This window comes from Hibiscus syriacus, unplaced genomic scaffold, assembly GCF_006381635.1.
Source record: "Hibiscus syriacus cultivar Baekdansim isolate YM2019G1 unplaced genomic scaffold, ASM638163v2 tig00111847_pilon, whole genome shotgun sequence".
Classification (NCBI taxonomy): domain Eukaryota; kingdom Viridiplantae; phylum Streptophyta; class Magnoliopsida; order Malvales; family Malvaceae; genus Hibiscus; species Hibiscus syriacus.
In genome coordinates this window covers 1,105,724-1,119,338 of record NW_024063200.1, presented here as the reverse complement: position 1 = coordinate 1,119,338, position 13,615 = coordinate 1,105,724, and the positions used below count along the sequence as shown (strand labels likewise).

General features: G+C 34.2%; 1 long non-coding RNA gene across 1 annotated transcript; it reads left to right on the top strand.

Annotated features, from left to right (window-relative positions):
• Nucleotides 1–1,292: 1,292 nt before the first annotated feature.
• LOC120172252 lies at nt 1,293–1,700 on the top strand. Its single transcript, XR_005520949.1, has 3 exons — nt 1,293–1,329; nt 1,402–1,468; nt 1,624–1,700. It is a non-coding gene; the product is annotated as an uncharacterized LOC120172252 (long non-coding RNA).
• The last annotated feature ends 11,915 nt before the right edge of the window (nt 1,701–13,615 follow it).

Sequence of the window (13,615 nt, the reverse complement as noted above, 5' to 3'; positions counted from 1 at the left end):
AAGAGTTGCGTGTGGAAAAAGGGGGTAATAAATGAAAAGCAATTAAATTAAATAGGGGAAAAAGATTGGGATAAGAGTGATTTGAATGAAGGGTTGTGATTAGGGATGTTGGAAGGTTATGCTTTAATGGAAGAAAAGATGGGGTACAACTCATACAATTTTACTACCCAAAATTTTTACCCCAGCCAACTGTAAATTTCTACAGCACCGGACACGACATTTGATACCTCAAATGAGAGCTAAATGTTGTTCAACATCCAATTAAGAAAAGAAACTATGAAGCTGAATGCTAAGCTACATCGAAGACCTGTACGCAAAAGAAGTAAAATGAATAAAAAACTAACTAATGTCCAAATTAACTTATTAAATTCCATAGAAATTAAAAACACTACAAGAAAATATACCTTTAATGACACATGAACAATGACACACGCTAATTTATGACTTGCAAAAACTGTGTCATAAAAAAAGGTCACGTTTCTTAAAATATGAACGATTTATGACTTACAATAATGTGTGTCATATTTAATAGTCATAATCCAAAAAATTTACAAAACACGGAATACACTTTTTAAATGTGTGTCATCTATAAAAGTCATCTTTTAATTCCCCCCCCATTATTTTCATCCTTTCCCGCTTTTCCCCCCTCGATAATTATCAGTTCACTCCGCATGCTTCCCCTTTTTCTCTTTTTACCTTTTTCCTTTTGTCCAAAACGTCATCTTCTCGAAGGGATTATGTTATCTTTTTATTGCAGTGATTTTGCATACAACTACCTCGAAGGGACCACTCCAAGCGAATGTGCTTCAATGAATTTGACTTTTGCATCCACCATCACGTACGATAGCCGAGCAATTGTCATTGACGAGAAACACCGCGTTTTGGTATCCGGCTCCATTCACTACCCTCGCAGTACCCCTGATGTAAGCTTGAATTTTCTGTCATTTTCCCCCTCGTTTTCCCTTTACCCGTTTTTAGAAGAGGAAAAATGTGTTTCATGTTTTTAGATGTGGCCGGACCTTAGACAAAAATCCAAATACGGAGGATTAGATATGATCAAAACTTACGTTTTCTAGAATCTGTACGAACCAGTTCGAAACCAGGTTCTGCCTTCTTTTTTCCTCTTCAGTTGCTATGCTAAAACTGTTCTAAACTTATGCACTAAAAATTAATCCCATTGATTATTTCCCTGAGTTTTGATTATCGATGTTTACAGTATAATTTCGAAGGAAGAAACGATTTGGTTAAATTTGTGAAGTTAGTTGCAACAGTTGGTCTTTATGTTCATCTACGCATCGGACCATATGTTTGTGTTGAATGGAATTATGGGTAAAATTTTATTTATTTATTTATTTTTGGGTATGTTTAATTTTATTTTATTTGTTGATAAAATATTTGCAGTGGATTTCCTCTTTGGTTACATTTTATACCCGGGATCAAGTTCCGAACTGATAACGAACCATTTAAGGTAATATATTTATCCATAAAAATATTATTACTTTATTATTTATATAAATTAATCTCTTCTTTATTCATCATTATCTTCTGTTTCGTAAAGTTCACTAAAATTGTTGGAAGGACTATTAGCTGAAATGATTAAAAACAAGTGTAAAAAAATTTTAGGCAAAAATGCAGAGGTTCACGGCCAAAATTGTGGACATGATGAAGCAAGAGAAATTGTATGCATCACAAGGAGGACCATTATTTTGTCACATGTATACGTTTTGTCTTTGCTCTTTTCTTCTCCAACTTTCTTATGAACAATTCCTGTTGTTTTGTCGGTGCTATAATATTTCCCCTAATGGTTTTCTGGGTTTTCTTATACAGATTGAAAATGAATATGGAAACATTGATTCAGCATATGGCGCAGGTACAAAACCATATATTAAATGGGCAGCTGTTATGGTTGTCTCATTGGATACTAGAGTTCCCTAGGTCATATGCCAGCAATCTGATACTCCTGACCCTATTGTAAGTTTAGGGTTTCAAGATTTAGGTTTTTTACTTGCAATTTCGATCATAGTTAATCATTTCGCTTGGAATTTACATGTTTTAGTCAAAAAGGGTTTCAGTATGTTTCTTGTTTGATTTGAAAATCAGGGCATTGGTTGGTTTTTGATACACAATTTCTTCTTTTATCTTGGCAATGATAGATTAACACCTGTAATGGATTCTACTGTGATCAATTCACTCCAAATTCTAATAAGAAACCGAGAATTGGTTTGGATGGTATGGTGTCCAAGTCCAACTCGTCAATATAATTTATAATCTGACTTCTACTTAGTAACTGTTTTGGTGATATGGATTAAATGTCTCCATCATAATGGTGATTGCTTGCTTCTCTTATTCAACTTTTTATCAAAAACTATTTCTTCTTCATTACTTCCCAATATATTTCAAATGATAGGTTCCTTTCATTTGGTGGTGTCGTTCCCTACAGACCTGTAGAAGACCTAGCATTTGCGGTTGCGCGGTTTTACCAAAGAGGTGGAACTTTCCAAAACTATTATATGGTAATCATAATTGGAGTTTCAAATGTGTTTGTGCATTGGCTTTTATAGTAATAAAATTCAATCCTAGAATCTAGTACGCAGTCTCATTTCGAACGGGTCAATTTTTTTTTGTTTCTCTTAAAACAGTATCATGGTGGAACGAACTTTGGCAGGACTATAGGTGGACCCTTCATTGCTACTAGTTATAATTATGATGCTCCGATTGATTAGTACGGTATGTCTTCAGTCAATCTAATAAAATTTTTAGCACTTCTAAGCATCTACTTGGCCTCCTGTAACATACTTGAGGTTATCATCTTGTATGCAACTTGACTCATATCGATGGTTATTACAATAGAATGAGTAATGTAAAACCATGATTATTCAGTTTATAATTTCATAAACGACATCTTCTAAGTTTCACCTGTCTTCCAATTCACTGTTTTTTTCCAGGACTTGTTAGACAACCTAAGTGGGGTCACCTAAGAGATGTTCATAAGGCTATAAAGCTTTGTGAAGAAGCAATGATAGCCACTGATCCTACCATTTCCTCCTTGGGTCCAAACTTGGAGGTATTTTCCATATTTATTCTTTTCCTTCTCATTTTAAAAGAGAACCTTACTTCTTTGCTTCTATGTTGGTTATGAATAAGAACTCAAGGAGGGCTGCCTCTTTTTTACTTCTTTGTCTGATTAGTGAGCAAGGGTCCCGTTGAAATCTCAAGGATCATAATATTTTATACACAAATGACAAAAGATAAATCACTTTTTTCTGATCATAAACTCTTCTTAAGACTTTTCTTGAGAAAAAAATGTGCTCAGGCTATTATTGAAAGATATAGTTGAAAATCAATTAACAGTGGCCCAACAATTTCTTCAGCCAGATCTTGTTTAAATTAATCTGTTCATCGACGTATTTCCTTCTTCTTCCCAAGCTACTGTATATAAAACAGGATCATTATGTTCTGCGTTTCTTGCTAATGTGGACACCAAATCTGATGCAACTGTTAAATTCAATGGTAATTCATACCTTTTGCCTGCGTTAGCAGCTTTTCTATCTTCATTAGCAGCTTAACCAGGTTGCTTCTTGTTATAGATTTTCATTCCATAACTAGTCAAGATTCTTTATGACAAGTTTCTTTGAAATATTGGAATGAATAACATAAATTATGTAAAACTAGCTTTTCTATCTTCTCTTACAAAAGGATCATAGTTGGAAATTCAAGTTGTCATTATTTTTGGGTTTATATAACCTAACTCTGCAAAAGAGAATGTCTGAAAACCTCCCTCGCAGTTGTACAATGTATTTCTTCCTCGGATTAGGTCAGTCTTTTAGGATCTCATCGGTTTTTACCTTTGATCAAATGAAATGGGGGGATACATATTTAACAAGCTAGCTGCAATGAACCTTCCATATCGGTTGTAAAGTATAATGTGATGAGTTTATGATTATTTTCACTTCAGAACACTAATCAGATCATTTCTGTAGATTGTGTCTACTTCATCTGCCATGGATTGCTTGCATTTATATTTACTTAATTATGTTAATTTGTTCTTTCAAGTAACTCATATAGTTTTATTCTTCAAATGACAGATTAACTCTCAGACTGTAATTCCTAGCTTCATGCATGAATCTTTGAATACCAATGCCAACTCAACTGACTCAAGTGATTTCTCTGAATTTTATTTAAAGTTGTACATATAGAGATTGAATGTAGTAAATATACCCTCTACTTCTTGTATAAATTCACTTGTTTGAAAAGTCCCCCAAAATATACGCTTCTCGTAGTCGTCATGGATACCAGGAAAATGTTGGTCGTCTGGATAGTTGCAATGTTTTGCTTTACCTTGTTTAGATTTGCTGAGTCTAAGGTGGCCAAATAAGAAGGTGAGTCAAAGTTCAAGATTTGATTTTTATTTGTGGTAGTTTCATTTTGTTTATGAGATTGTGGGGGAAAACGGGTGTAAGAGCTCTTGAAATGATTTGCTATGATGACTCTACATGCTAATTGTAATCGTGAGCAGTAGTGTTTAACTGCTTTATGTTATCTTTTTGTTGCAGTGATTTTGCATACAACTTTGTAAGGAAAACTCAGTACCTTTTCTTCTTGTTTAATATTTTACGATTCTCTTAATTTCTTGTTAAATTGGCCTTGATCAAATGATTTGTTTTCATGCTCATTGTAATTTCAGGATGCTCTCCTCCAATTATTTAACTCAGAATTTGCCAGTGACGTTTAATTTACTAAGAAATCTAACTAACTTGTAAGTTTCTTCAAATTTTCCTCTATTTTAAACCACGTATCTGGACACGTTCATATGATCAACACTCATGTGTTTGCAAATATTGCATTTATCTTTTGTGCAGGAGGATTAGTGATATAAATGGGCCAAGTCAGGATTTTCTTGTGCTCAGAAACATGAAACGCCTACTGACATTGTATGTTTTGTGCTCAAATTATCAAATATTTTGAAGGTTCCATCTATATATGATTTTTTGACAGAACATAATCCCGTTATATTTGTATAGGGTTTTGAGGAATCTTATGTGACAAACTTTATTATGCATGCTATTTTGTATCGACATATGATTACAATATTTTGTATCGCTTAATGTGAATATATTGTGTGCAAATGGATTGCTTATATAAATATGATATATATATTTAGTATTATGAGGCATTAAATGTGATTTAGTTTGATTATTTGTCAATCTACAATATATATATATATATATATAATTTACAACATACAATCACGACACAGGAATGTGTGTCATCTTTTCTAATGACGTGTGCTTCAATGACATGTAATGTAAGTCATAAATGCGTGTCATAAATTTATGACACACAATGTTGTCGTCTTCATTATGACAAGGGCTTATGACGTGCAATGAGCATCATAAATGCTCGTCATAAATGCGTGTCATAAATGCGCGTCATAAATTTATGACGTACAATTGCATGTCATCTGAGATTCATGTCAGTGGCTTCAACGACAGGCATTGTGTGTCATTCCGCACCCATAGATGATGTGCAATTCGCTTCATTAAAGGGGGTTTTTCTAGTAGTGAAAGTAGTATTACGCTTAGTGTGATGAAAGAAACATGTAGGATTGGTTGCTGGCAATAGGGCTTTAAACGTTGCCCATTGACTTTAAATGTACTTCCATCGGCCAAGTTCTTTATTACCACAACACCATGATGAAAAACTTCCACAACTTCAAAAGGTCCAGACCATCGTGACTTTAGCTTCCCAAGAAATAGCTTAAGGAGAGAGTTGAATAACAACATGTTGTCCAACATTGAATTGTTTTGGCAAGATATGTTTGTCATTCCATCTTTTACTCTTTTCCCTATAAATTTGTGTACTCTCATAAGCATTGTTCCTCATCTCCTCTATTTCATTGATGTCCAACAGTCATTTTTCACCCGTAACATCCAAATTGAAGTTTAATTGTTTTAGCACCCACATGGATTTATGTTCCAACTCTACGGGTAAATGGAAAGCTTTTCCATACACTAGGTGATAAGGAGACATGCCCAGTGATGTCTTATATGATGTTTTATAAGCCTATAATGCATCTGCAAGACATAAAAACCAATCATTTTGAGAAGATTTAACAACTTTCTTGAGAATTCGTTTGATCTCGCGGTTTGAAACCTCAGCTTGGCTATTAGTCTGGGGATGGTATGTTGTAGCAATCCGATGTTTTACCATACTGATTTAATGTTCTAACAACTTGAATACCAATGAATTGAGATCCTTCGTCGCTGATAAAACACGCGACGTTCCAAAGCGAGTGAAACTATTTTACGTCTCAACTTCCACCCATTTCGAAACGTAAGAAACATTACTCCAAATATTTCAAAATCATTTTTAATCTTACTTAAGTGTAAAATTAAGTTTTAATTTTAAAACATTTCAAAATAAGCTTTCAAAGTATTTCGAACCATTTCAAACCAAAAATTCCAGATTGCTCAGAGGGAACCGATTCCCACCAAGGGGGTACCGATTCCCCTGAATGGTTTGGCTCTGAGATTCCAGATGCTCGGAGGGAACCGATTCCCCATAGGGGTACCGATTCCCCCTGTTCAATGGTCAAATATTTGAATTTACACTTAGGGAACGATCCCCTATTAGGGGGAACCGATTCCCCCATGCTCCAAGCTGTTTTATTAATGTTTTCACACTAAAACGGCTATATTATCTTCATTAATTATCCCCCGTTCAGAAGTGATTCAAGGTGTATTTAAACAAGTTCTGAAGCCCTTGATCAACAAGAAATCATAGAGAAAATAAGAGAGAAAGCATCAAAACAAGTTTGTGCAAATCAAGCCAATTTCCTTTCAATATTCATTTGCTTTCAAGAACCCATTTGTGCTCATTTGTAATTATCTTTGAGTGTTCTTTTCTTGTTCTAGAATTGTGCAAACATCTTACCTTGTGAGGTTTCCTTGTAAGTTTGCAAATTTGTAATCTTCTCTTTGGGAAGAGTGTTCTCAAGAATTGGGGTATATTCTTGAGGTGTTGTAAGGTTATCTCTTTGGCCTCAAAAGAAAGAAAAATTAGTGAATTTGTTGGAAAATCCTTAGTGTGGATAGCTAAGGTAGTGGGCGTAGACTTTGATTGAGAAGTTGAACCACTCTAAATCGCTGTGCCATTACTTTCAATTTTCTGCAAAAGCTTCCACCAAATTTTTAATTGCCAATTCACCCCCTCTTGGCCAATTCCGTCAATCAATTAACTCAACAAAATGGACAATTCCAATTAGGCTACAACTATAGGATCAATAATAATTTCAGCTTAATCATTTCAAATGACTTCAACATTCATTATTAACCAAAACTTCCTATTGTGCTCCAGTAATGAGCATAAAGGTCTAACAATATGAGATAAATCCTTGATGAATCTTCTATATAAACCAACATGTTCTAAGAAACTCCTAATCGCTTCACATTGGCGGGATGTGTCAGCTTCTCAATAACCTCTACTTTGACTTTGTCTACTTCAATGCCATGACTGGTAATACGATGTCCAGCACTATACCTTCAGTCACCATAAAGTGGTATTTCTCTCAATTCAAGACCAAATTAGTTTCTTCACATTGTGTTAACACAACAACTAAATGATTGAGTCATTACTTAAAATCTTACCCAAACACAGAAAACTCATCCATAAATACCTCCAAGAAGTCTTCAATCATTTGAAGAATATTGACATCATGCAACGCTGGACATTGCTAGAGCATTACATAATCCAAACGACATTCTTCAAAAAGTAAAAGTACCATAATGACAGGTGAAAGTAGTTTTCTCCTGGTCTTCAGATGATATGGTAATTTGTTTGTATCCACTATACCCATCTAAAAAACAGTAGAAAGCTTTGTCGGCAAGACAATCTAACATTTAATCGATAAATGGCAATGGGAAGTAATCATTCCTTGTTGCCTTGTTAAGCTTTCTATAGTCCATGCAGATCCGCCAGCCAGTAGTAGTCATTGTTGGAACTAACTCATTCTTACTATTTGCCACCACGATCATGTCTCATTTCTTTGGAACACATTGAACGGGGCTTACCCAAGTGTTGTCTAAAATAGGGTATATAATGTTACCATCCAACCATTTTATAATCTCTTTTCTAACCACTTCTTTTATGATTGGATTTAACCTTCTTTGATGCTTAATCAAATTACTATTAGGGTCTACCAATAATATTTTGTGCATACAAAATGTTGGACTAATGCCCTTAATATCTGCAATGCTCTAGGCTATGGCCCTCTTGTTCTGCTTTAGAAAAACAATTAGCTTATATTCCTATGATGTTGTAAGTTGTGCTGCCAAAATGACCGGTAGAGTATTTTCACCTAGGAAAATACTTCGAATGCCCTGGTAAATGCTTCAAATCGAGCATGGGTGACTCCTCAGTGGATGATTTAGGAACTTGAATAGACATGTCTGGAGGTTCAAAAGACTCAAAGTATTGCATGTAATTTTCACAACATTCTGCTTCCTCGTCCTTGGTTAACTCCTCAATTGCTACAACATTGCTAGTAGCATTATCCATGCTGTGGCATTCAATCCATTATTCTTGTGCAATTTCATCAACAGTATCTAGTGAGTAGCATTCAACACTATCACTTATATAAGGAACATCATTCAAAACATTAAAGTTAATATGATCATCATTTAAGCACATAGTAAGTTCTCCCTTTTCAATATCAATTAAAGCACAGTCGATGGTAAGGAATGGGCTGCCAAGTATAATAAGAACATCTTTGTCAGCTTCGTAATCTAAAATTATAAAGTCAGTTGGGAAAATGAATTTATCCACTCATACAAGCATGTTCTCGACAATGCTTCTTGGATTACGGTGGATCTATCAACAAGTTGTAGTGTAATGGTAGTAGGCCTTGCTTCGTCATTCCTAAATTTCCTAAAAATTGACAATGTATTAATTAATGCTAGTACCCATATCACATAGTCTTTTACCTACAAATTGATAACCAATGATACAAGGAATAATGAAACTCCTGGATCTTTAAGTTTATGGCAATCAACTTATAGCCATAGCATTACATCATTCGGCAAGAGCAACAGTCTCTAACTCTCCAAGCTTTCTCTTCTTAGAAATGACTTCTCGCATAAACTTGATGTAGTTTGGGTTTTTCTTTAATGCCTCAATCAACATAATGTTGATTGTCAAGTGTTGAAGGAAATCAATAAATGCTTTATATTGTTGATCCTCTTTTGTCTTCTTGAAACATTGAGAAATGAGGGAGGCATCCTTGGTTGTGATTTCTACGGCATTGGGTCTAGAGAAACATCAGGAAGTGTAGGCATTGTTACCGACAATGGTTCAAGATTATTATATTGTCCCGCTTCTCTTGTTGTGGTAATAATAGTGGATATCTTAAGATCAACTTATTTGTTTTACCTTTCCATGCTTAGTAGCCCCTTCATCATTCTTCATGGTCTCCTCAACAAGCTTTCCAATATGGATACCACTTCGAGTAGTAATAGCCTTGTAATGCTCTTTTCCTATTTCTTGGGATTTTCAGTGTCGTTGGGCAACGTTCCTTGCAATCGATTACTCAGAGATTTCGTCATTTGACCTACTTGACTTTCCAAAGCCGTTAACTTTCCATGTATTCTCTCATTAAGCCCCAAGTGATAATATATTGGAAGGTTGTGTTGAAGATTGTCCTTAATAATTTTGCCTTTGTAGCGATTATGTATCCTGATGTTATCCTTGAGGTTGTGGCATTGCTTGTTGATTGTACTGTTGTGGTTGTTGATAATGATGTTATTATGGATTGGCAACATTTTGGCTCCTCTAAGACATATTATGATGGTTCTAAAACTTTTCATTGTAGGTATTTCCATAAGTGTTGTCATTTATATTGTAATTTCTTACATAGAAAATTGACTCAGGGTTTGAAGGTGTTCTTGAAAATTGTGACTATCTCCATAATAAACACAAGAAAGACTGGTGGTAGCTTTTACCTCATAAATTCCCCCTGGTTTTTCAAATTATTTACCATATTTGTCAATACTATTTGAGAGGTCATAGAATTGAATGTGTCAGTGTCCACTACTGCAACATTCTTCTGCCGAACATGTTCTCATATTGGATATTGGCAATCATTTTTTGATATTCTTTCTAGAATGTCATATTCTTCATTGTATGTTTTGTCTAACAAAGCTTCATTTGTTGAAGCATCTACTACCATATGAGTATGTATATTTATCCCATTGTAGAACATCTTCATTTGAGTCTAATGCGAGAATCCATGCATCAGACATTTTCACAACAAGTTCTTAAATACCTCCCATGCATCGTAGAAACTTTCATCTTCCAGCTTCTTGAATGATCTGAGGTCATTTTAGAGTTTTGTATTCATGTTAGTGGGTTGAATCGGAGAAATAAATTTTGTGCTAGCTCATTTCAGGATGCTAGCACTAGGTGGCAACGATTTAACCATACTCTAGCTTTATCTCGTAATGAGTAAGGGAAGAGTTTCAGCTTCCATGCTTCTTTAGGAACACCTTGTTGTACAAATGAATCGAAAACTTTCATAAATACTCAAAGAAGTGTGCAAGATCTTCAGTAAATAACCCACGATATTGCCCCACGGACTGCAACATTTGAAAAATGACCATCTTGAACTCAAATTTTGTAGCATGAATTGATTGCCGCATAATGTCAAATGTAAGTCATCTAATGTTAGCACTACGTGCTCTCAGATAGGTTGATTGCGATAATCCATATTGTAGAATTGTTGTGTCCCAACTCTATTGCCAGTTTGTAATTCAACATCATATCATGTTGTAGCGGGGGAAGAGCATTGTTACCTTGATGAGCCATGTGTGTATGATTTTGGGAAACTCTCTTCGACATCTTCGAAAGGTTCTTTCTATCTCTAGATCGAACGACTCTAGTTCGTTGTCACTTCGGTGCATACACCAATGAATCTAGAAAAATTGAGTACCTACAAAATGAAATAAACAATAAGTAAACTAATTAAGAAACTCTAAAGTAAACTGATGTTCCTCGACAACGATGCCAAAAACATGATGTTTTGTAAATGCTATAGCAAAGTGCAAGCATACACTGTCAAACAAGTAATAAAGTGGTAGCAAAATAATGCTACGGATGTCGAACCCACAAGGAGCAATTTGATTACAGTGGAGTTCAAGTTTAGCAATTAAGAGTTGAAGTTGATGATTGACAAACAAATGTAAATGGTAGAAATATCAATGTTAAAGAGCAAGGGAAACTACAACAATCAAATGAGCATTAAAAATCAATGGACCTAATATGCTATTATTCTTGGGCTACTATCATAATAGTAATGCTAAAACACTATGTTCATGAATTATGCTAAGATTAATCCACAATATTAAACTTCTAATTCTCATTAAAAATATCATAAGTTCATAATCAAGCATAATCATAGGTATACTATATCTCTATATGGATATGCTACTCTCGTAAGCACCTATGTTGTAACAAACTAACATGCAACCTTAATTAATTTCATCTATAAAATTAATCAAAAAACACATGCAAAAATGTTATTATCTCTAATCAACATCATATTAAAACCACAATATTATAAACATAGTTCAAATAATCAAAAACCATCATATAAGCATTTAATCAAACATTTTATGTTCGACACTCAAAATTAAAGTAATAAACATTCAACATTCATAATATCATTTTTCCTCTTTCAAATACGAAACAACAAGCCATGTTGAATCCCAATAGAGATGTAGAATTCGATTATCAAATGATGATAAGAGCACTTCTATTTATAGGTGGAGGAAATAGACCCCAATCAATGGTTTTTTCGCCATAATTTAGGTGATTCTAGAGCCTTTAACAGTTGTCTTCTTCCAGCTATCCCATCTAGAAGGTTCTCTAATCTTTTTGGTGAATCACCAAATGCTACAAAACAATTTATCAGACTAACACAACATCACAACATTATCTACAACATCAAGTAATGCCCCCAGCTTAGTCCCATTATGCAAATAATGCAAAATAAGTAAAAAAAACGATCCTAAAATGTTCCTAAAAATGCTCAAGTTCAAGCTATCCTAGGTAAAAGATTTCTAAATGATAACTCTTTTGGAGAGTTATCAAGCATACCTGGACTAGAGAAGAGAATGCATGTCGAGTAAAGTTCAAAATAGGTGGACACCTGTACAAATTTGTTAGAGAATGGCTAGTTGGAAAGAATCTAGTGCATTGTAAATTAATATTATTATGTACTACAGAGAAAATATTAAAAAAATGAATGAATGATGTTTTCACATTTCTAAAACCCCTCAGCTCTTCTTTGTCTATCTTCTACTTTCTTATTCTCACACCTTAGTTCATAACATTCTTCTATTGCTTCCTAAAAAATGACTAGATATTCTTTTCAAGTTATCTTGAAAGTAGTTATCGACGTGCTCTCAAAATTGTTTTAATATCCCAATAAGGTGCAAGTTAAAAATAATGATACCCAAAAACAAAATAAAGAAAACTGACCACGGAATTGGCATCAAAATTTACTCTGCAACACCACCAAAAGAGAACCCTACACGATGTTCTCTCCCTCAATTGCCATTGAATCCTAGTCAGAAGTGGAAAGTCATGGCCAAATGGGTTCAAAAAACCATATCCAAAAATTTCATACTTGTCAACTTCCCACTGACATGCATTCTTTAGATTTCAAATTGGTTTTGCCTTCTATTTCCGCTATGATGTTTGCAACCATCTTACCACCATCATGATTTACTCCCTCTCAGGCCTCTACGTTCTCTCTTGCTTCTTCCACTTCATCAATGGTTTTGGGGTTTCATTCAGAACGATTTATTATAGTTTCGTGATGCCTAGGGGACTGGCTCTTTTCAAGCATGATCTCGAAGTCGAATTGTAAAAAAATGACATGTACAAGGTTAGACTTACATATTTGTTCATGCCATCATGTGTGTGTTGGTGTTCATGCATGGAGATTGCTTTCTCGGATCATAGAGTTACCAAATGTGTTTTTGGGGTACGAGAAGGAAATGGATCAAGTTATGAATATTTTTCCATTAATGGTGGGGATTATTTGTAATGACATGTTTCTTGTGTTTCCCAAAACTAGATTTGGCTTTGGTTGCATGACCTTTTATATTTAACAGCGTGGTTTTCAATTTAATGTCTTAATATATGTTAGAATTTGACTCGAATTCAAAGTGGCACAAATTAATTAATATTGAAATTTGGGAAAATTAAAAATCCTAGTTTGATTAAAGATAGATAACCTCATTAAAGTATTTCTACTCTATTTAGTTTTCTTTGTAATCAATTATCTATCCATATAAATAAATAGTAAGGGTAAAAGGATATATATCAAGTTTTTATTTCACCAAATTCTTTTGTATTTTATTCATTCATATTAGTGAAATTTTCTCATCTGCCCGTGGTTTTTCCCTTTTGGGTTTTTCATGTAAATCTTGGTGTTCTGTATTTTTCTTTTTTCGATCGTGTTTACTGTCTGCCGATAATTGTTTCGATATTATAACAAATTGGTATCAGAGCTTCAGTTCAATATTATTGTAAGAATAAAGTATGATATTTCATTGTT